Below are 14,729 nucleotides of genomic sequence, written 5' to 3'. Positions count from 1 at the left end.
TTGACAAGTGGGCTGGTTTGCTGTTGGGCACCTGGATTCACCACAGCAGCCCCAAGCACATCTCACACTGGGGAAGCAGCTGTGCAGCTCTCTGGGGCGGCTGTCCACTCACTTGGTATTGCCCACCTACTCTAGGCCTTGCTGTCTGGGTGCATATTGGAATATTGTGTGTGTGCCTGAAAATGTCCTGCAGGAGCAGAGTAAGACACAAATTCTCTGTGGTAAACTTGCATAACTTCATCAATCTGACTCTGAAATCTTCTGCCTGTTGTAGTCTTAAAAAATTCAGACTGGTCTCTTCCCACCCTCCCTGCTACTTGCCACTTCTCATAGCACATAAGTAACCCTAGTCCCAGTGAGAAAAGCTGAAGAAGGAAAGCAGGCGATTGCATTAAATGATGGGGTGTTTTGGTGCCACTCTCTCTCACACTGTTGTGATCTGCTGTGCAGAATCCAAACTAATGCCTGTGCACAGGGATCTTCCAGGCAGAGGTGAGCCACAGAAACCTACTGAATAGTCAGCATGGCTTGACTTTCATCTTAGATTTTCCTTCTATTGGGGAAGGGGAAGAAGAAGGCAAGGACCAAAGGCTGGAAGCTGAAAATAGCATTAGATCTGATGGAGATCTGTGCAACACAGCTTTGAAATAGATATGAGTGTATTGATGCAGGGGTGCTTGTGAAGGCACATTACATGCTCTGTTCCATTCCTATTATGTTAGAGTTAGAATGTTAGAGGAAGTGACAGCCGTATGGTTTTGATGCTTGGGTTTGTTTTTATACACTGAAAATGAAGGTCAAGGAATTGAGAGAGAGCTCCAAATCACAGGTCAGCCACAGGCAATGCTTTTCTATTTGTTTATTCTGTAGTTGTTCCAGTATGTATAAAGATGTTGTAGTCCAGGAAAATGTCCTAATACATTTATATGATATGATATTGGCTAAGAATAGGAATAATCTACAGCAACGCTTTAGGTTTAGCCAGAAACTGACCTTGTCTAAATATTACCACAAGATTGAAGTATCTTACCAGAAGAGTGGCTATGAATAAATCTTTTCAGAAGTACAGAAGAAAGAGATTTTGCTTCTGATTTTAATGAGAGATAAGATCTCTATAAAGGAGTAAATTATATCTGGAGATTGATTCCCTCATGAGCAAAAGCAATGATTCCTCTAAAACAGCTTTACAAAAGAATGAAATTCCATTTCTTACATATGATTTTTTTTTTTTTTACTGCTCATTACACAAAAGAAGACATTGTTTAATTAATTCCAACAGTTATTCACATTTCAAATTTACAGGAAGGTTTGTATTCTTAATGATAGTGATGACTCATGAATTAAACATCCCTGAGAAGCTTTCACCTCTGTCTCACCAGTGAAAATCCAGTTATATGATCCATACCCCACTGCCTTTCCCCTGTTTACTTATGTATCCAGTGTGGGCACGGTGCCAGATATTTGAGTAGCTGGGGCTGGTTTCCTTTGAAAGCCCAGGTAAAGGGAAAGATGCAGGAAGAGGGCTGAAACTGGGAGCAGGGCCACAGAGCTGCAGAGAGCTGAGATGTTGCTGTGGCCCTTGGGACAGCCATGGCAAAGTATTAAAACACAGGTCCAGCCTATACTGTAATACAAATGTCAGTGAGGAGTGAGAGCCTTTCCCTTATGTGGCAATAGCAGTATAGCCTACAGTGCAAAGGTCATCCAAAAATCCCTTTGCTGCCACAGCATGTTCTGCTTAAGGACTAGATACAAGCCATGGGAGCAAAAGAACTTTATTGGTGGCCAACCCCTGATTGTGCTTACCTTGGAAGGAATAGCTGGTATAGGTGTAGCTTTTACAGGCAAAAGGGCCATAGAGCAAGAATTAGAAGCATGTCTTCTCTCATTTCTGTCTAGGTCTGATCATGGCATGTAGGTGGGTTACAGATTAGTTCATGATTTATTTTTGCTAAGATAGATTAGTTCAGCATTGTTGCACCAACATTTAGTGGAGAAGCAGAATTGCTTCAATTTATATGCAGCACATAAAATTGCCTTAGTACCCCATGATTAAAAAGGGGCAAGTGTGACTTCAATATATTGGAATTATATATTCAATATGCATTGATATACTGATATTGAAATTCAATATATTGAATTGATATATAACAGATTTTCAGGAGGATTTTGGACTTAGCAACCAATAAATCTATATCAGGAAAGCTGTAGGAAATTTGGTCAAAAGTAGACACAGAAGGAGGCACATGCAAAAATAAGGTATGATACAGAATTATAATTGCTTTTCCAGAGGGATCTCATCCTGTGGACATTTACTAGAGACATCTGTAGGGTAGTTACTAGTAAGTGTGAAAAGCTGATATAGTAAGTCTGAATTTCCAAAACAGCTTTTGCCAAACACTTGAAAAAGAGAAAAACTACTAAACAATGTGATTGTTCTTATATGAGTCTGCAATTCATTAAGAAACAGAAAACAGAGTTGGATTCTGTGACCTAAAAATGACCACTTTGTGTCACCTGAGATGCTGCATGATATCCAAGACATCTGCACAAAGCTCTCAGACAAAACCTGGGATTCAAGGGAAATGTTGGCACTGTACAAACTATGCAATACACAAAATTACAGGCAATGTTTTTCTTTATACACTGGATCTCAATTGAGCTGTGGGTACAGACAATGGGTTTTTCAGGGAAGGAGAGCACTGCAGTCTCCTGGACATCATGTTAGAGCCAGTGCTGCCCAGGCTGGTCATGAGTGACCTCATAAAGGGGGATAGACAATGATGAAAGGAGGTTTCGGGGAGCAAACAGAGATTGCCACAAAATGGTGTAAAAAGATCACATTTCATAAATAGGTGATAAAGTGCCATCTGACACGCACTGTTGATAATAAAGTAGTGCACTTTGGATAACAGACCCAATTTCACGTATACAGTGATAGGCTGTGAAGTAGCTATTGGCAATCACAGAAGACCTTGGAGTAATTTCGGACAATTCTGTCAAAATGTCTGTTGAGTGCTCACTGAGGATCAAAGAGGAAAAAAGTGTATTAGGTAGTGTTAAGGATGGAATAGAGCAGAAAAATGGGAGAAATAGTGTTGCTGCTGTAAGAGTCAATGGTGCGCCCACTTTATGAATCCTCCATTCTTAAAAGGGATGAGTAAAGAGAAAGGATACAAAAAAGGAAGGCAACAGTGATCAGAGATACAGAGTGGCTTCTTTCCAAGACATGACTTAATAGGTTACAGGTCTTCATCATGAAAAAGAAATTACTAGGAGGAAAGAATATGACACAGAGCCGTCAAATAAAGAGTAGCAGAGAAGGTAGACAGGGAAAAGTAATTCACCTTTTTCTCCACTGCTGTTACATGCTGCCAAATGAAAAAACAGGTTGAAAAGTTCGGAATAGGCAGGGGAATTTTCTTCCATGATCCTTAGCTAAGCTCTGGCAGCCTTTGCCACAGGGCATTGTGCGGACCAAAACTCGACCCAGGTTCAAAAGCAACCAGAGGAACTCATAGAAGCAAAGTCCATTAGCACTTAGGACGCATGAGCATATGTTTCTCCTTTGGGAAGTCCTGAAGCTGTTGATTGCTGGGAGTGTGTTCTGGCAAAGCACCGCTGTGTGCTTAGCCTGTTTTGATAGTCTGACTTCAGCATCTTTTACTGGTCTCTGGGCAAGAAAGGATAATGAGCTAGAGGATGCAGCAGTCTAGTCTAGTATAGCTGTTCTTACTTTTCTAGCATGTCTTTTTTCCCAGTGAGAGAAGTACCTATTTGATTCAACAGCTCCCCTGAGATACAGGTGATAAAAACAATAACTTACATCTGGAAGTGAGTTAAGCTTCAATCAGCAGTGTCCCAGTTTTCCATTCTGCAGACCTGTAAGACTGCAAGCAATACAAGCAGTACAGGATATTAATGCTATTTCTTATCTACTAATACCTTTCACCTTTTTTGAATGCTGCATTTCTCTAAAAAGCTTCAGTGCTCTAGTGATCTCTTGAGCTACTTGTGTTTTTTCTTGGTGTGAAAGTGAACTCTTCATCCAGAAGTGAAGGAAATTGAAGAATATATTTTAGATCTTATTTGGAGCTCTGTTAACCCAGTTGAGAAAAATACTCCCTGATTATATAAATTTTAAAAAAGCGGGGAGTGGGGGAGGGATAGAAACAACACCTCTTTTTTTTCATTTCTGCAGTGTGAGCTTCACAATCCTCACAGTGTTAATCTTGCTATCAGCTCTTACCTTCAGACAGTATATTTTGAAATAAATTTTTCTCCATTTCTCATTCCTGATGCTCCAGTTCTTCAGTTTATGATGCCTTTGTAGGTTGGCACAAAACTCTCCAATTTTAGCAGATATAACTGCTAAGTTGTTGATAAGACATTATCAAGAAACTGATGTGGGTTTTTTTCATATAGGTGTTGCTTGGACTAGCCAACAGGAGAAGTTATTGGGAAAAATTGTTAGCCAAATGCTCTTTGGTGTTGTCTGATTCCCTTTCTCTGCCGTAAGTAGACAATGTGCAAAGCAATCAGTGAGGAAGTGGCCCTATGTCCACCAAATGTTCATAGCCGTGAATGACAGCAAGGCAACCTTGTCCTCCCTGGTTTGTTGTTCTGTTTTGGGGTTGGGATCTTTCGATAGTTTTTTGGGTGTGGGTTGTTTTGGTTTTTTTTGAGTGTGGGTAATTTTAATGAGTTAGAAATGTTTTCTCAGAAGAAGTTAAAATCCATATTAAAGTAGATTGTCACATAGGCCACAAATAAGTACAAAACCAAGTTAAAATAATTATTTTTTATCACAATTCTTCAATATTTTCGTTGGACAGTGCTGGTGGAAACATGGTAGGCAGAGATTTAATGGCAGAGTAAAGTCAGTGATCCTCACTTACCTGAGATCAGAGCTCTGCAGGAGTAAACAGATGCATTCAGTCTCAGGGACCACAAGGGCCAATGCCTGCTGTTGTGGGTTTGTATTATCCATATATTTTGGGGAAACCATCTGTCTTTCTTCTGTTTCTAGTAATGCACTTAAAGGAGTAGAGAGGTGAACTCTTACTGGATTGCCTTCTTTGAAAAACAGCAATCTTTTGTCTAGTCACTGCTTAAGGATATTGAGATCTTGGAGAAAGACATACCTAAAAGCTATTAATTTATTTGGAATAAAAGAAACCATTGAGTAAGAGTATTTGTTCTCAAGTCAGTCATCTCAGGAAGAACAACTGATGATTTGGGGACAGAATTGCATTATTGTTATCACAAATTCATAGATGGTGCAATAAATAGAATTTTTCATTTGACACTTTTTCTCATTCACTTTTCAGAGTAACAGAGAAAGTTTCTTTAGAATCTAGATAATGAACCTTGCAATGAGGTGGCCTCAGGAAATGTATGAGTTAACTCTCCTCTTTTATGTCTGTCATGGATGAATAAAGAGTGGTTGGAAAATTTAATAGAAATAAAGTATCTGCTCTGCTGAATATGGAAAATATAAGCATGGACAATCAAACTATTATTTGCTATTTGAATGCTGTGGTTACATGGCCCTGCTCACATAAGGAAGGCATAAATTGAATAGTTTCACAGTGCAAGAGCACTAATTATGCAGGAAGTGTCTTGGAGCAGACCTAAATGCTGAAAAAACTCTTACTATACCATCACCCCTTACCAAAGGTGAAACCAAAAATCATTCCTGTTTTTCAATGACACATCTAATAAGGCCGTTATGTTAGGGTGTATTTCATCCTGAATGTGGTTAAAATGTCCTTGCTAGAGAAAGTCCAAGTATTTGTTGCTGGCAGTAGCCAACAAATTGACAGATCATACTGTGCTGGCACAGCCATCAGTAAATCTCAGTATTGAGTTTGGACATGACAGTTTTTCATTAACGTTATTATTTCCCAGAAAGTTCACACAGGAGGGCTCAAACCTATTTTGTTCTGTGCCAAAAGCTCCCAATAGCTTGTGGATCTGGCCTTAGTTTTGTGTTTTTCTCCTGTTTACCCTGCTCCAGGTTGGACAGTGAATGTTATTGGCTTACTGTGCTTTTATAGCCTATTACTATTTTTGTGATTCTATAGCAACTAAAATCCTTGAAGAGGATGTGGGAATTTTCTGTCCATGGGGTTTTTTGACAAATATCTGTCACTTGGTTTGCCTACTCATTCCCTTGTTACTGCCTACATAGCCTTCAGTTCTGCCCTGGGAAGACAGAGGCAGGAGAAAACCTACTCATTAGTGCTGACATTTAGAAGCTGGGGGTGTGTTACACAATTTAGCTGCCTTGTGGGGAGCAGTTTATGACATTTCTGCTTCCCTGTGCCCCTCACTCCCGTCCCTACCCTGTGCTTCATCATTTCTCCTCAGTTTTACTGACAAGATTGTTAAAAAATAAATTTTTTTGATGTTTTGCTTCTGAAAGAGATGGCAAGTAAAGAGAAGATTGTATCTACCAGTGCAAGGATCCAGTGGTGCCGAAACAAGCTGCTTTCTCTGCTCCAGGCTGGACTGGATCCCTCGAGCTACTCAGGGCCCATCATGCCAAACACTGTCCCTACACACACAGTCCTGCTGATACCTGATAAAAATGTATGCAGTAACTGCACATAACCAGGGACAACACACTCTCAAATGAGGCAGAGGTGATGGATGAAATGTCCAGTTAAGCTGGCTGGTGACTGCATGCCATGCAGTAGCTAAATGCCCCACTGCCCCTGCAGTGATGTTTTCCTAGAAGTGTAGGCGCTAGTTGAAGCCAGAAAAGACATCAGTGATATCTCAAGGATTTCAAAAGGAAATGACAGGCACATAGTGAGAATGCTATCTGTCACTCCAGGCATAGGTGTGTAGGTGTTATCCTGTATGCATGTTCCCAGGCTGGGGATGTTGTTGGGAACTGTATGGCACCAGTGACAGAGAGATTTATTTCTGCCTGCATCTGAGTAAGTCTTTCTGATAAAGCTCTCTCTGTGGTGGCTTGTGGTGTCAGTGCTTGGCAGATTGTAGAGCTCACCAGTTTGGCTCAGGAAAACATAGTATCTGATACTGGACCAAGTGAAAACTGTGTTGAATTGCTTGGGTAGCCTTACATAGAAAAATGTCATGTTGTGTCTGTGAGACCATCTCCTTCTGTGTCACAGCTGAGGGTGGCCATGCTGCTTTTAGTAGACCTGCTTTACCACCACCTAGGTGTCAGAAAGCCATCAGCCTCAGCAGCTCACTGCTCTGCCCCTGGCTGTGCTTCTTGGCTCAGGCAGTGTTGCTAGATTTCTTTCTCATTCCTGGGAGAGTTTGAGTATCTCTTAACCACAGTTGTCCACTGAAGTTTGGTGTTAGATTATATAAACTGCATGATGGAGGTTGAATATGATCATGGTAGAGCAGATGTAGCTGCAGGGCTTTCTCTGGGTTGACTTGAAGGTTGATTTCATGGAGATGGCTTGAACAATTACTGCCCTTAATTCACGCCACCAATTTTTTTTACAGTGGTCTTTGTCATTGTCAAGCAGAAATAAATGTGATCATGAGCTGCAGCTTGTAAACAATGCATAAATTCAAAGTCAGTGATTTTATTTCACATTAATGTGTCAGACTGTAAACTCTGGCAGGTAGGTACTCCATCTGACAAGCTCTTCTGCAAGAGTGGCAATATTTGAAACAGGGTAAAAAGAACAATTGAGGGTCAGCAAAACATGCTTCATGTTAAAAATCAGAAGCTTTTTGTTTTGTGAGAGAGATGGATGAAAAGGTCTTGATGTGGCTCAGGTTTTAAGCTCACATAAAGGGGGCCATCTTTTTCCAGAGAAGCTGACATTTAATTTGATGTAATTTCCCAATAAGATTCTGAAATCTAAGGTCTTTGACCTAGCAAATTGATGGCCTGTTGGAGTATCTCCTGGGAGCCAGTGTTCTAGTAAACAGAGCTTACAAGTTCAGGCAACACTTGTGAATTTCAGTACTTCTGTCGAAGCTTTTTAAGCTTTTTATAATTTATGGGCAACTCCAGTTCTGGGGTCAGTTATGCAGCTTCATAGCCTTGGATCTGCTGGCATTTTGAGAGTGCCCTGTACTTGGTGGTGGATTACATTCCCAGAGTGCTGAGGGGACTCATCAGGATGTGCTGCCTCAGGTTATGGACAAGGAATCAGGATCTCTGTTACATGCATTTGGTTCGATTTGATGTGCTATAGGAAGGTCACACACTCATCTATGAGGCTCTTCCAGGCTCTGTTGAAAAAGTCTTCACAGGATATTTCCAGCCAGGTTTTGCTTTGAAAGCTGCTGCTGAGCACTGGCTTTCAGAGGTTTATATTGCTTTGGGTCATTTGCCTGTTTAAATACCACATCCAGTGCAATGCTGTAAACAAGGGAGCAAACAGCTACATAACTATGATTCCCAGGAGAGAATGATCTGTTAAAAGGGAAAAGTGCTTGTTTTGTCACAGCTGAATTACTAATATTCCTATAAATTGCTTCTCTGGGGTTGTGTAACGTGTTTGGCAATGTGGCAATAAGAGATGTTGAAATGGGGAACAGACTTAGAGGAGTAGAAATGGAAGGAAGCCAAGCCAAAATACACAGTGAGCTTTTTCCAAAGACAGGTCAGCAATGATCCAAGAGTATTCCCACAAAATGGAAGTTCAGAAGGGAACTGTAAGCAGTGGAAAATATTGCATGCTCAACTTATGTTACGAACTTCGGTCACTCTGAGTTCACTGCAGAATAAATGTTTCTAGGGCTTAAAGTCCTTTCTTATTCATTTCTTTTCCCTTCTTCTTCTCCTATATTTAAATATTTTTGTGTTAGGTAAACTAAACTAGGAGAAAATAATTAACTGTTTTTCTAACATAGCAAACCCTAAGAATAAAAATACTACAGAACTTTTCACAATAACATTTGTCAGGATAATGCCTCCATTTTTCGTTAGGAGGAAGGCAGCTTAAAGAAGTTTTATGGGGTATGTTTCCACTTGGCTTTTATCTTTATTTTAGGCTTGAAAATTACTTGCTGCCTTGCTGGTTTCTACCATTGATGCCCTGTGCTTGCACATCCCTTCTGTGAGTAGGCCCCCGTGAAGAAGATTTTGTCATGCTTATTAATATTTCCCTTGTCTTTATCTGTGAAACTACTGTTTGCAGTTTGCATATCTGGTACCAGTGTGTTGATATCTAATCACAAACTAGATGCAACCTGTGTTTTTCTTTTGTTTGAAAGCAGACAGAAACCATTAGAAAAGATCAGAGAAAGATCAGCCTGCTCTACAGCTCTGACACTACAAAGAGAAAAGACAACCTGGTAGTACTAACAACATCAAACTTCTGGCACTGATTACACTCCAAAGTCAAGCATTATTAATAGAGACAGAGATGCTTTCTTTATTGAGAAAGGGTTTTGTAGCAGGAGTGCAATTTAGATAAACTGGCTGACCCTTAGGAGGTGCATCTGACTCTCTCTATTATCTGCAGGGATCCTGAAAGACTTATTGTAGGCATCAGGAATTAGGTCATGTGAATATCCACCTCTGCCTCAATTTCTCAGTAAATAAGGAAATGCTGTATCACATTTGTTCATGGGGTATTATTACTCTCTTCAGAAAGCAGACCAGATATCTTTGTCAGTTGTGCCTGCTCACACTCTCACAAATTAAAAATAGGTCAGTAACCTTTCTCCCCTTTCTGACATCTGTAGTTGGTCAGGTTTCCCGTCTCTGTTTTCTTATCTCTGTGTCCAATTATTCTGTTGTCCCAGAGAGACCTTTACATGTTGTACACTCAAAGTGTCTCCAGGCTGGAAGCTTCTGCACTTATTTTATATTGACATTGAAGTAAAAGAGGGGAAGAAACATCTTCCTGACCTGAACAATCCTGGATATTCCACTGGTTTGAAACCTGAGACAGGGAAATTCCTTCTGTGTCACATTAAGTTGGTCGGCCCTGCTAGTGCTCTGACCTCAATGCTGCTGCCATGGGATATCTGAGGTCAAACTCATTCTCCTGGTTCACAAAGGCCTAAATAATTGGGGATGTAACAACTGCCAATTTTGTCTTGCCAGTGCATTAACAGAGCTCTTTCTCACCCTGCCCTTTAGTGGTTACTGTACACCTCTACTGTGTGGGCTTTTTCCTCATGGATTTAGGGGTGTGATGCCCATCACTTGGGTGGCTGCTCAGCCATGTTGAGGATGTGGGAATTGTGATTCCTTGCAGTGCCATGTTTTTCCCAGATGCTGCCACAAGGAACTTGTTTTTAGCCTTGGTAGAAAGCTCCCCTTCTCCCAGTCATGGGAATTCAACCTCTTACTGATGTAGCTCATTTACAGTTACAGATTTCTATACCTATTGGATATGCTTTGTTTTCATCTGTTCATTTAAAATACGCCTTTAAATGACATGTTGGTAGTATTCACTGTGTGATGTGACCATGGGGATTAGAGGTATGATTTTCTTAAAGACATGTATTAAGAAAAGCTCGTTATTTGCCTTTTCAAATTACATGCAGTGGGGTCTCCTGCTGCTCTAGAGAGCAGTTTCCTGGCTGGAATGCTGAGTCCATCAACCTACCACCTCTGTCAAGGAGAAAGAGATGAGCTGGCCTTCTTAGAGCTCATGGAGAAGAGAACTAGCTGTCTGTTGGAAAACCCAGATTATTTCAAAAGCAAAATGTCCAGTTAGGGTAAAAAGCCTGAAGGTGTATTCCACAGAATGGCAAGTGAAGAAAAGTATTTAATCAGATTGATTTTATGTTTTTAATATTATTTTATGGTAATATTCAAAACATTTTTGAATAGTTTGTCATACAGACTAGGAATATTTCCTTCTAGCTCAGGGCAGAATGAGCCTGTGTCCCCTTTCCTCTGGCAAAGCCTCATGATGTTTACAGTTTGACAGTCTCATGCTTCAGTTCTGTACAGCATTGCTCCCCAGATGACCTGCATTTCTTGTGCTAACCTATAATCAGAATTCCCATGAAAAGCAGTATTGATCTGACCACAGTTTCTGGTAAAATGCTTTGGAATAAAATGGCAGCTAGTGCTTCAAATTGCAGCTCCCCAAGCCTCCAAAGTCAGAAAGAGCAAACAGTTTAATTCAAAAACTCAGAGATGTATGCTTTAAGTTGTCTTACCTGTTGAATGTTTTGTTTTTTTTTTTTTTCATTTTCTCAAAGATAAAAAAAGAAAAAAAGAAAGAGGAAGCTGACTCTGGTTTTAGGTTTTTGGGTTTTTTTTGTAATTTTAGGAAGAACTTCAAAAAGTAGCATCTACCTGAAATATTTTATAGACCTTATAACAAAAATAACAATTCAAACTTTAGAATAAAAAAATTCCAACCCATAGGTGTGCATAAGTATGGAAAAAGAATATGTATGCACTCCAAGGTCATGTTAAAAGCAAAAGTCAATAAAAACTACTTAAATATGTGTTCATCTTTGCTCTTTTTTTGTCTGCAGATCCCACCTGTGGTAACACACAGCTCATGGAATACAAATTATGTGCAGTGGGCGTTCACGTGGAAAATCTGTATGGCTAAAGCATCCTGGCAAACCACTGTTCCTGCTGGGTGAGTTAAGAGTCTGTCTTGAAGCAATGAGGGATTCAAAACTCCCAGTGCAGGTGAGTGTAAATCTCTTCCTCCTTTCATGGTTTTAGCTTTGCTGGTGGTTTTAATTCCCAGTTACAAGCATTCATTGGAATGAAATGAAAGTCTCAAGGTGCTGCTGCATGGTTCATTAACCCCGTGTTTTTGATGGAGTCCTTCTTTGCTGTGGTTTCCATGGTTAGCTCTGTTCTCTGGAGTAATCCTTAACCTGCTGCCAGTCTCACCTGCACCACCATAAAGGAAAAGTGCAGCCCATGTCAGTTTGCAGAGGGAGCAATATCTCATGGCTTCTGAGTCATGCCTTAAAGCCTAAATGGGCTTTTCTTGCATTGCTGTTTTCTGTACTAAGCAATTTTCCAAAGCAAGAGCTCTGAGAACATTAAACTTGAGCTTTTTACTTGCTTTTTCTGGATAGTAATGAGTCGAAAGTGTTTCTGAATTCTGTAATTATATAATTCTGTGTTGGTTTCTGGTTTTTTTTGTTTTTTGGGGGTTTTTTTGGTTGGTTTGGGTTTGGTGGTTTTTTTGCTTTGTTTTTGTTTTTTTTTTTTTTTTGTTTGTTTGTTTGTTTCCTTGCTTTTTTTGTTTGTTTGTGGGGTGGGTTTTTTTTTGTTTTTTTTTTTTTTTGTTGTTGTTGTTGTTTTAAGCTAGAAAGTACAACCCTTATAGTTGTGGTGAATTTATCCCCTAAAAATTTGTGCAGCCCATAAGGAAGAGACGGGATGATCGTGATGATGATTTGTTAAAATTAGTCTACCCCTGAGCTTCTAGCAAAGGATTGCAAAGTGTAATTTATGCAGCAGGCTTCAATAATGCAGTAAAAATATACTTGTAATGTAGATACACATGGCTGAGGTTAACTGCCTCTTTTAAATTTTCCAAAGGAAAAAAATTATCCCTTTTGCTTCAGCAAGCTATGAAGGTCATCTTAAGGGTGAAGTCCAAAGCAGGTGATTCAGCTTGATCAACCAATCCTTTGGGAAAAACCTTTTGTCTTCCAGAGCCAACAGAAAACTGCCACAAGTACCTTGAATGTCTACTGAAGACAAAACCCAAATCTTGTCTGGGATGCTGAGGTGTTGTTGCCTGCAGTCAGCTGGCCTCATTCTTTGTTGTTTTAGGCTGCAAAGCACAAACATCTGGCCTGCCTAGCTAGACATGGAGCAGCTCTGCTGCCAGGACTGCTCTACAGTTTGTGGGATCATGCATGACCTAGTGAGGAGCTGTGTTACCTCCCTGTGCTGGGCAGCTAGGTACCATCAAAAACTGCGGACTTCAACACCTGTGAGGCTTTTAACAGTTCATAAAAATGGCTTTGTGTCTTATCCTGGATGATTGAAATTGTGTCAGCGCACTTTAACTCTTCCAAGGCATAAATTCCCTGGCAGTTGGTGCCAGGTTGCACTGCCAGGTCCAATGGCTGGCAGAGGGAGGGACCCTCAGCACTCCCTGGGCTTCCCTTAGGAGAGGCTGGCAGGCTGAGCGGCTCCTTGGTTTGCTCACCTGTGGCGAGTCCCCGTGGCTGCCCAGAGCCCACCTGCATGGACACTGCCAGGGCAGCTGGCCCACGTCACTGCGAGCTCGGGGCCATCTGAGGATGGGGCAGCACAGCTCTGCACAAAGTCCTTCCTATCAGGCAGGGGTGCCACATGTGGTTGCTAGCAACTACTTCACATGCCAAATAAAATTCCTCAGCAACAGAAAACAGACGTTATGACAGCAGGCCAGCTACATATCCAGAAATACAGGAATATGTCCTTTGTCAGCCTCATGTAGGGCTATTGGAGAGACATTTTGGACTTGTGAGGTTTCTTTTAGCTGAAACAAAACTTCTACTCTGTGAAAAGCACCTATTTTTGGAGGGCAATCATTCATTTAATTTAAAAATATTTAGTTTAGCCCCATGTTTTGCTTTCTGGAAAAGGCTCAGCAATGTGAGCATTATTCATTCAAACCTCCACAGCAGTTAAACTTGCTAACTATGAAGTTTCAAGGCTTTGCTCTGCACAGGGTAAATTTTGTTTGTGCTACTGAAGTCAGTAACACTATACATTTGCACATCTGCTGAGCATCTTGTCCACAAGTATCTGCAATAAGCTGGCAGTGATATTCATTTCATAGAATGAGATCGGTTTATTTTTTATTATTGCTCTTCGTATCATCCAAGATACACACATCAAGAACTGATTCTCATCCTCTGTGTCTCAGTCTGTTCTCACATGAGAGCTGTCTCTGAATGTGACCAGAGAATTGGGCCTCTAGCCAATGAAGCTAATATTTTACAAAAGGACATATCAGGCAATGTAAACTGCCCTCACAAGGAAAGTTTACATGTCTGAAATGTCTAATGCTTTTTTAAACTTCTGCCTCTCTATTCACTGCCAACTTTCTCCAAGACAATCATGCTTCCTAAGACATCCTTTCCGATTGTAAATTATTCTCACATATCTAGCCAGAAGACAGACTATGTAGTTGCTGGCCTGTCTCAAATGGATATGGCAGGTAATTATTAGTCTCATTAGTAAACAATTCACAATCAGCTACAAATTTTTAGTTTAATTGTATGCATGACAGAAGAATATATTAAACTTTGATCTGCAGTTTTGTTAAACAAGTGAATACATTAAACTCTCTTCTGCAGTTCCATAAGCAGCAGAGGAGCTAACATTCAATACACTATGAGTTATTATAAATCTTCTAAACGTGGGGTTAGTGAAGAACTCCATTTTCCTTTGTTTCCTGTATTCTGCTCTTTCAAGACCTGAACAAAACATCTCACCCCAAGATGATTGTGATTGTGCTCTATTGGGAAGCAACACTAAATGAGTGTGCTGGATTTTCTTAGTTCCATCTACATTCACTGCCGTTCTCAGATATAATTTTTCTCCTCCTTTGGCTCACTCTACCTGTCCACTGAGGATTATAGAGTTCCTTTAGAAATTAGCCCATGCTGCAGTTGCCAGAGCAATGTTCTTTCTCTCTAGATTCATGGTTTGCTATTTTTTTCAGCATGTAATAATAAGTGCATGCCCAGGGACTCACAAAAACCTGAAGCCTCTCATTATATGTTCCCCTGCTCCTGTCATAGGTGCACAGAATTTAAATGCTGGCTGTATGTTTTTAACTCTT

The sequence above is a fragment of the Onychostruthus taczanowskii genome, unplaced genomic scaffold (genome assembly GCF_017590055.1).
Source record: "Onychostruthus taczanowskii isolate IOZ18803 unplaced genomic scaffold, ASM1759005v1 scaffold36, whole genome shotgun sequence".
NCBI lineage: Eukaryota > Metazoa > Chordata > Aves > Passeriformes > Passeridae > Onychostruthus > Onychostruthus taczanowskii.
Note: the sequence above shows the minus strand (reverse complement) of the source record.